General features: G+C 44.6%; 1 non-coding gene across 1 annotated transcript; it reads left to right on the forward strand.

Annotated features, from left to right (window-relative positions):
• Nucleotides 1–6982: 6982 nt before the first annotated feature.
• On the forward strand, nucleotides 6983–7054 carry TRNAC-GCA. The gene has a single exon. It is a non-coding gene; the product is annotated as a tRNA-Cys (tRNA).
• Nucleotides 7055–8996: the final 1942 nt, after the last annotated feature.

An 8996-nucleotide genomic window follows, 5' to 3' on the forward strand; every position in this document is an offset into this window, starting at 1 on the left:
AGGCTCCTCCCCAGCCCCGGCCCTGGTCAGGGCTCCTGCAGGACAACCAATCCACATCGATATTTCTCTCTGTCTTTCCCTCTTTCTTCCACACTTTCTTAAAAAATCAATGGAAAAATATCCTCGGGTGAGGATTAAAAACAAAGAAGAAGAAAAAGTGAACCTAACTAGTCTATGAAGAACAAGAACTGTGATAAGTGAAATAAAAAGTCAGAGTTGGAGCAGCCTATCATTCTTGGACTGTAGTGTTCAGTGACAGGGTTTTAAGTCACCCCTGACTTTTTTCCAGATTTGAGAGGGCTCAGTATCCCAAGCCTGGACTAGGGAAAGACGTTAAATCTTCAACATCAGCTCTAGTGAGCAAGAGTGAGAGCTAGGAGGGGGTATCTGAATTTGAACCAGGGACCTCTTGGTCTGCAGTCAAATACTCTACACTTGAGCTACAGACATACACCTAAGTAATACCTTTTGCCTATGTAGTCATGCCCAATATTCCTATAAAATGTTGCCACCACTGTTCATTCAGGTTGGGCCTCCTGAAAGCTACCAAGCCTGCCTCACTGCAATTTATCTTCCTGATGCAAAGCAAGCACCAGGTTCCCTTTGCTATAGCCACCTGCCTGCCCTTTCTGGAAAAGCACTGACAATTATAGCTGGAAGGGGCCTGCCTCAGATTTCCTGCACTCGGGAATCATATTGGGAACTTGTCAAACATGATCTGGCGTTAGGAACAAGCTCCTTATGGAGGGTCAGGAAACCCCACTTGGAGAAACACCTGTCATGGATCTACATCTGCTTCCTTTTTCGCCACCTGCTGGAAGACTCCGGTACTGAAATACCCAAGTAGGGGATAGGCTGAGAATTCTAGCACCAGTCTCAGGACTAGCCAGAGCTGGTGGGGAGAGCCAGGATTGAAACCAAGGACCGCAGTCAACTGCTCATACTCTGAACTCCGCTGTAGACGAGTGGTCCTTAATTTTATGTGCATCAGAACCCTAACATTCATCTGGAGGGCTTACTAAAACAAAGATGACAGTCCCACCCTAAAAGTTTCTGATGAACAACTTTTCAGGTCATGCTGATGCTGCTGGTCCAGGGCCATACTTTGAGAGCCACTGCTCTAGACTGTCACCCACCTGGGACCAGACACTCTCACACTGCAGCCACACCAAGGGTGCCTGTTCACCAGTGTTTCTTCTGCCTGCCCCACATTCCCAAAGGTTTCCACGGCTTTACCCATCCACACTCCCGATCTCCTCCCCCAACCATCCTTTCTTTCTTAAAGAAAAGCCCTTCCATTCTCACGCCCGTCCCACTCAGGGTGGTCATCAGACCTCCTTCAAGCTCTCTCTGTCTGCAGCCTCTCCCTCTCCATAGAGACCTGCTAAGGCAGATCCATTTCACTGGATGATGAATTCTGGGTGAATTTACTGACGTGCAGAGTGCAGATCAGCCCTTGGCATATGTGTGCACAGATCTTTATTCTGTTCATCACTGACAAGTTCTGCCAAGGGAGAAGACACATTCCATTTCATTAACTCGTACTTCGTGAGCCATGTAGATGTGAGAAGGGAATGTCTGGGTTGGCTCGGCCTCCCCCAGCTGTATGCAGCAGGGTGGGCAGTGCCACACAGCAGAGCCTGCTCCTGCTGAACGCTAATCCACATGCTGCTTCAGTTGGAGGAGGAATATGTTTCTTAATTACTGTGGAAGGAAATAGAAAAAATTGTCATTGATAAATGGCAGCCACTAAATATACATTGCTTTAAGTATCCTGGCCAAAGAAATGGGGAGCAAATACATAATTCTGCATTTCCACACTGACGTGTATTGGCTGTTAGGAGTGCTTGCATGAGTTCTGGAAATGAAAGAGAAGATAAAGCATTTCTTCCATGACACTGAGAGGCAGGGCTCAAGTGAAATATCTCAGGTGTACACGTCTCTCACCATTGAGAGACAACTATTACCACAGTTAAAATAACATTTTACTTTTTATCCCGATGGAGACAAGACAATCTAAATGTTGTTTTGCCTCTTGTGCTAAGAAATCCTTCCCTTCCCTGAGAGTATAAAGATTCACATTTTTAATTCAAATAGTTTTAAAGTTTTCATATTAAGGTCTTTAATTCACCTGGAATCCACCATTCTGTTTGGCGAGGGTTCAAAAATGTTTTTCAATATGGAAATCAGTTATTTTAGTACCATATGTTGAATAATTTGGTACTTTCCCCACTAGTTTGTGACTCCATTTTCAATATATATAGGGGGACCATATATTTATCATCCAGGAAACTTTTGAGGGTGAAAGGAAATGCTGTTTCTATTTATGCTGGGACCACAGGCATAAACTGAGCACTTAATGTCCCACGGCAGGAGAAAATAGATATGTCCCAGCTCAACAGAGAGCAGATTCACCCTTCCTCAGCCTCTGTTCTTCTGGGCCCCTCAACAGACCAGATGACGCCCACCCACATTGGTGAAGTCCATCTTCTTTTTTTTTTAAATGTATTGATTTTTTACAGAGAGGAAGGGAGAGAGATAGAGAGTTAGAAACATCGATGAGAGAGATACATTGATCAGCTGCCTCCTGCACACTCCCCACCGGGGTTGTGTCAGCAACCAAGGTACATGCCCTTGACCGGAATCGAACCTGGGACCCTTCAGTCCACAGGCCTACGCTCTATCCACTTGCCGGTCAGGGCAAGTCCATCTTCTTTATGCTAATCTCTTCCCGAAACACCCTCACAGACACACTTGGAAGTTTTTGTTTTACCAGCTCTCTGGGCATCCCTTCTTCCATTCAAGTCAACACATAAAATTTTTTTTAAATATATATATTTTATTGATTTTTTTTAATTAAATCTTTATTGTTCAGATTACATTTGTTCCTCTTTTTTTCCCCCCATAACTCCCCTCCTCCCAGCTCCCGCCCCACCCTCCGCCCTCACTCCCCACCCACTGTCCTCATCCATAGGTGCATGATTTTTGTCCAGTCTCTTCCCGCATCTCCCATTCCCCTTTCCCCCCCAAGAATAGTCAGTCCATTCCCTTTCTATGTCCCTGATTCACTATAATCACCAGTTCATTCTGTACATCAGATTATTTATTCACTTGATTCTCAGATTCACTTGTTGATAGATGCATGTTTGTTGTTCATAATTTGTATCTTTACCTTTTTCTTCTTCTTCCTCTTCTTAAAGGATACCTTTCAGCATTTCGTATAATACTGGTTTAGTGGTGATGAACTCCTTTAGCTTTTTCTTATCTGTGAAGCTCTTTATCTGACCTTCAATTCTGAATGATAGCTTTGCTGGATAAAGTAATCTTGGTTGTAGGTTCTTGGTATTCATCACTTTGAATATTTCTTGCCATTCCCTTCTGGCCTGCAAAGTTTCTGTTGAGAAATCAGCTGACAGTCGTAGGGGTATTCCCTTGTAGGTAATTGAGTCTCTTTCTCTTGCTGCTTTTAAGATTCTCTCTTTGTCTTTTGCTCTTGGCATTTTAATGATGATATGTCTTGGTGTGGTCCTCTTTGGATTCCTTTTGTTTGGGGTTCTCTGCGCTTCTTGGACCTGTAAGTCCATTTCTTTCACCAGGTGGGGGAAGTTTTCTGTCATTATTTCTTCAAATAGGTTTTCAATATCTTGCTCTCTCTCTTCTTCTGGCACCCCTATAATTCTGATGTTGGTGCGTTTGAAACTGTCCCAGAGGCTCCTTACACTATCTTCGTATTTTCGGATTCTTTTTTCATTTTGCTTTTCCGGTTGGGTGTTTTTTGCTTCTTAGAATTTCAAATCTTTGACTTGATTCTTGCGCTCCTCTGGTCTGCTGTTGGGTGTCTGTATAATATTCTTTATTTCAGTCAGTGTATGCTTACTTTCTAGTTGGTTCTTTATCACAACATCGAGGGTCTCATTAGATTTCTTGAGGCTCTCATCAAGTTTATCGGCAGTTTCTAGCAAATTATTGAAAGCCCTCAAAAGTGCGTTTTTTAGCTCTATATCCTCCATTTCTGTCATGTTTTTTTGTCTCCGCATTTTTTTTTTCAAATATATTTTATTGATTTTTTACAGAGAGGAAGGGAGAGAGATAGAGAGCTAGAAACATCGATGAGAGAGAAACATCGATCAGCTGCCTCCCGCACATCTCCCACTGGGGATGTGCCCGCAACCCAGGTACATGCCCTTGACCGGAATCGAACCCGGGACCCCTCAGTCCGCAAGCCGACGCTCTATCCACTGAGCCAAACCAGTTCGGCTGTCTCCGCATTTTTTATGCTTTCTTGGTGCACCCCCTTGTGGTCTTTGTGCGCAATCTTGTTGTAGTTAAGCCTTAATTGTTGTCGGCAATACTAGGGGTGAATTCACCTCCAGGCTAACTGGCTATGAGAGTCAGCTGTGTCTGCAGTGGGAGAGCTTCTGTGCTGAATCTCTAGGGCAGTGCTAATCTAGCCTTTGCCTGAGGCTATCCGGCAAATGCCTCTGTGCAGGGCTTGGGCGGGGCAGGTCCCAGGGGATCTACAGGGCGGGCGGGATGAGCAGTTATGGCTGCTCTCAGTTCCGTCCCCAGCGGCTCTGCAACCGCTGCAAACCTCGGAGAGAAAGCTGCCTTCCCGCTTCTCCCGTTTGAGTCTGGGTCCCTAGAGACTCGCCCGGATCTGGAGCTCAGAGTCTGAAACTCCCTCCCGATTGAAAACAGCAACCGCGCCCTCCGCCGCCGGCCCGCTCCACATGCACTCCGAACCTTAGTATTTCACCTCCGCACTGCGCCTCCTCTGAGTCTCGGTATGGATTTCTCTTTCCTTCTAGTTGTAGAATCTCTCCTCAGCCAGCATTCCTGTGGTTCTGGGTGATGTCCATTCCGTCTTTTAGTTGTATTTTTGAAGTGGTTGTTCGAGGCAGCAAACTCCGGCGTTAACCTATGCTGCCATCTTGGTTCCTCTCCACATAAAATTAATCATCACAGTTTCCCTTTTCATATACCAAGTTCCCACATATGCATGGGCCACATGTCCTGTTCCATTCATTTGTCTATCTATTCCTACGCTCACTAGTTAGATTACATTCACTTTGTAAGTCTTGCCATGTGGCAGAACATGTCTGACCTTGTTTTCATATCTTAAATTGTTACCACTGGTCTTAAACCTCTTGTTTTTTCAAGTTCTAATAGAGTCCTTTTCAATCTTTGCTGAAATTACAATGAACCACATTGTTGAATTGAAGAGGATTGGCATTCTTATAATATTGAGTTCCCCATCCATGACTATGGAATCATCTCCATTAATTCAGGTTTCCTTTATAGCCTTCAGCAAAATTATTTTATAATTTTGTCAATAAAGAACTTATGTAACTTTATTTCTAGTTACCTTATGATTTTTGTTTTTGTTAGTAAGAGGATTTTTACCCTAATTCATCATCTAGCTGGTTACTGCTGGTTTATGAGGAATGATACTCATTTTTGTATTTTGATTTTGCATTGAGCAATGTAGCTGAACTATCTTGATTCTAATGATTTTTCTCTATTTTTAGTGTTGGCAATCATAGTATCTACTAATAAGGACAGTTTGTCTCTTTTCAATCCTTCCTTTCTTTTCATTTTCTTGTTTTCTTATAGAGGCTAGGACCCTCCGTACAATATTGAATAGTAAGGGTGATGATAGGCCTCCATGTTTATGAATCTAACAGGACTGCTTCTCGTGTATTGTATTTGCTGGAGGTTAATGCGGGGTTCTACTCATCAAGTTAAGGAAATTTATTTCTATTCTTAACTTGCTATGAGGTTGTTGTTTTTTTAAAATCATGATTCGTTATTGAACTTTATCAACTTTCTCCTTACCTAGTGAGTTGATGTGCTTAGTCTCCTGTCATATACAGGGTGGGGGGAAAGTAGGTTTACAGTTGTGAATATTTGAAACAGTTTGTTCCTGTATTATTATTTATTAATTACTGTATTGTTTTCCATACAAACTATTGCATCCCCTAATAACAAGGTGTTATTTTATAGGCTGGACAAGCAGCCAGTAACATGGTAGCAGGTTGATTATGTTGGAAACATGCTGGAGAGAGCAACGATTGGTTCTCACTGGAGTAAGTACTTATTTAGAATTTAGATTATAGTTTTAGAGTGAAATATGTTCCCTGCATAACAAAGTAATGAATAAGTAAACTGCACAGGAATGAGAAAAGGCCTCCCCTTTTGCCTTGGTCTTCCATTGCGTAGCTCAGTGCCCTCTGTGGTCTCCCTAATGTGAATATCACTGGTCTTGGATGCCATGTAACATACCCCTGAGATTACTGTCCTTCCTCTAAATCCTTGGTGTCTTTAGGGCCTGTGCCTTTCAGGAAGGACTGGTGTGTGTCCTCACCATGTGAATGAAGGTCTGCGGAGAGAAATGGGCACATGGAAATGGGCACGTGGGGCGGAGGGAAAGAGGGACCTCTGCCCACAGACCGTGGGCTGGTGGTAGGGGGCTGTGGGCCTCACCCTAGTTCCTGGGTTGTTTTCCCAGGATTCAGGGGTTTCTGCTACTCTAGTGCTGTCTCCCTGGGTTCAGTCAAGACCCTAGGAGATGGCCCCGGCAGGGACTAGGCCAGGGAGAGGAGGCAGGAGTGCAGAGTGAAATATGTGAAGAAGCCAGAAGGGAGGAGAAGGAAGGGGTGAAGCAAGGGGTGGGGGGTGGCAGTGAGGCTGGGAGGATGGGGCAGAGCTGAAGGAGGAGGGAAGGAAGGCGGGATCTGGGGACTCAGGTTCTCAAACCTGGTGCTGCCCCACAGGAGCTAGAGTGAAAACATGTCTGTGAGAAAAGGGAAGGCTCTCTGGGGAATGGAAAGGTGACCTCATGGCCAGAGAGGGATCTCCAGTCAGTCTGTGATGGGTCCACCAGTTTCATCAGCCAACCAGGAATGAATAGAACTTACTGTACACTATGGAATGTTTGGGTTACACAGATGAAGTAAGGCAAGGAGGAGTTTTTACTATGCAAGGGGGTGTAGCTCAGGGGTAGAGCATTTGACTGCAGATCAACAGGTCCCCGGTTCAAATCCGGGTGCCCCCTGGTGGCAACTTGCTTTATTGCCAAATACAGATAAATGACCTTGATACCACATTCTACTAAATAGCAATGTCTTTAGTGGGTTTTGTGTGCTCTGCACCCCTTTACTCTGGCCTGGGCCATATGTATCAGTCTGGGGCACTCAGGAGACAGAAACCATACTTAAACCGGGAAAGTTTAATATAAATAATTATTGTGCTATAAAAGGAGAGTAATTACAAAGGTTCAAAGAAAACTCTAAAGGTACCTCTGAAGTGAGGGCCCCAAGAAAGAACAAACTTAGAAGGGTGACCCTTCCCCAAAGCTAGGATTCAGACCTCATCAGGGAAGGTGTGGTTGCAGCTCACCCACCAGTTGTCCCAGCCAGACCTGTTCACAATTGCCAGGCAAGAGGAAGCAGCCTTCAGGGACACAAGTGAGCCACTTGGAAGTGTGAGGACTGCAGTGTGCAGTGTCCACACCTGGAGGGCATGGGAGCCAGATCTTGGCCGAGGCAAGCCCAGGCTGCCACGTGGGTGCATAGAGGGAGTTGGGGTGGGGAGCATGGAGGTGGTCAGCAGTCCAGTGGGGCTGCCAGGCCACAAAGGGGCTTCCTTCTCTGGGTGTGTGCCTGGGGCAGGGCACCACCATGTGTCCTCACACGCCTGCACCACTGACCAAGCACAGCAGGAGCCAGGGAGGATGGCAAGAACATGCAGCTAGAACTGGGAGAGAAGCCCCCTCTTTTGTGCAACATCTCTCCAGCGTCCTCTACTGACAACTGTTAACATTGTGCTCTCTTAAAGGAGAAATACTGAAAGAATCAGTCTATTAGAGCCAAAATGGAAGGGTGAGCTTAGAGAGGAGAGTCAATACATTGATAACTGGCACACCGTGTGACTTGTTTTGGCCAATAGGATGTTAGCAGATGTGATGCAAGCAGGGGCTTGAGATCTACTTGCAGAGTTGGGTTTGCTCTGCATACTTCCACCATTACTGTGAGATGTGCTTACCCTGTATGCTGCTCTCCTTCAGCCGGGGCCTCAGCGTGGAACATGGCTCAACCCTGAGCCCAGCTCCCCAAGAGGAACCAAGGCCAGTTAGACCTGCAGCTTGTAGCTGACCCACCCAGGCAAGCCCAGCCTAGATCAGCTGATTCCCATTCAACCTGCAAACCCACTGGCATGAGAATAAATGCTTATCGTTGTGTGTCATCTCTTTTGGGGGTGGCTTATTATGCAATGTTATTGTGAATAAGACTAACAAATACTGAAATTGATCAGTAGAAGGGGCTCCTGAAGTGACAAAATATTAAAATACATGTAATGGCTTCATGATGAAGCAGTGGGTGGCAAGGAAGCTGTTAGTCTACAGGGAAAATAGCAAGGACAGGAAAAACAGCCTCAAGATAACCTAGAAAGCAGCAAAGATATTATAGAGTTAGGAATAAGCTACTTCAAGGCAAAATGTTGAATGCACGAGCTATTTGTCACAGGCTGTTTTTGACAAGGTGCTACAAAAAAATCTGAGTTCAGAAGAGAACTTAGTGGTTTGTAATTAGAATTTAGAAGCAATATACATAGCTCAGAAATGGAGTAGTTGGAAAAATGAGACCATTCTCTTCAAAAACAAAGGTGAGGCCATTGTTATATCACTTTAGGAAAAAGCCAAAATCCAGAGTCTTCCCGTAATACATAGTCTAAGACCAAATCAAGCTTTAATGCGCTCATAGCTTTAATGCATTTTATTAAGAGCACAAAAAGCATTAAGGTGGTGCCAAGTATATCCTCTCAGTTGGACAAAAGTGTTCCTAGAAAGATTAGGGCTGTGGTCTTACAGAACTGTGATGTGTCCAAATAATTATGCATGAGCTGGAGGGAGAGCATATGTCAAAAAGAATTGTGATCATGGCTTTTGATACATGGAGTAAAATACATAAGAAACCCACACATTTCTTGAGAAAGCT

Source organism: Myotis lucifugus, unplaced genomic scaffold (genome assembly GCF_000147115.1).
Source record: "Myotis lucifugus unplaced genomic scaffold, Myoluc2.0 scaffold_6093, whole genome shotgun sequence".
Classification (NCBI taxonomy): Eukaryota; Metazoa; Chordata; class Mammalia; order Chiroptera; family Vespertilionidae; genus Myotis; species Myotis lucifugus.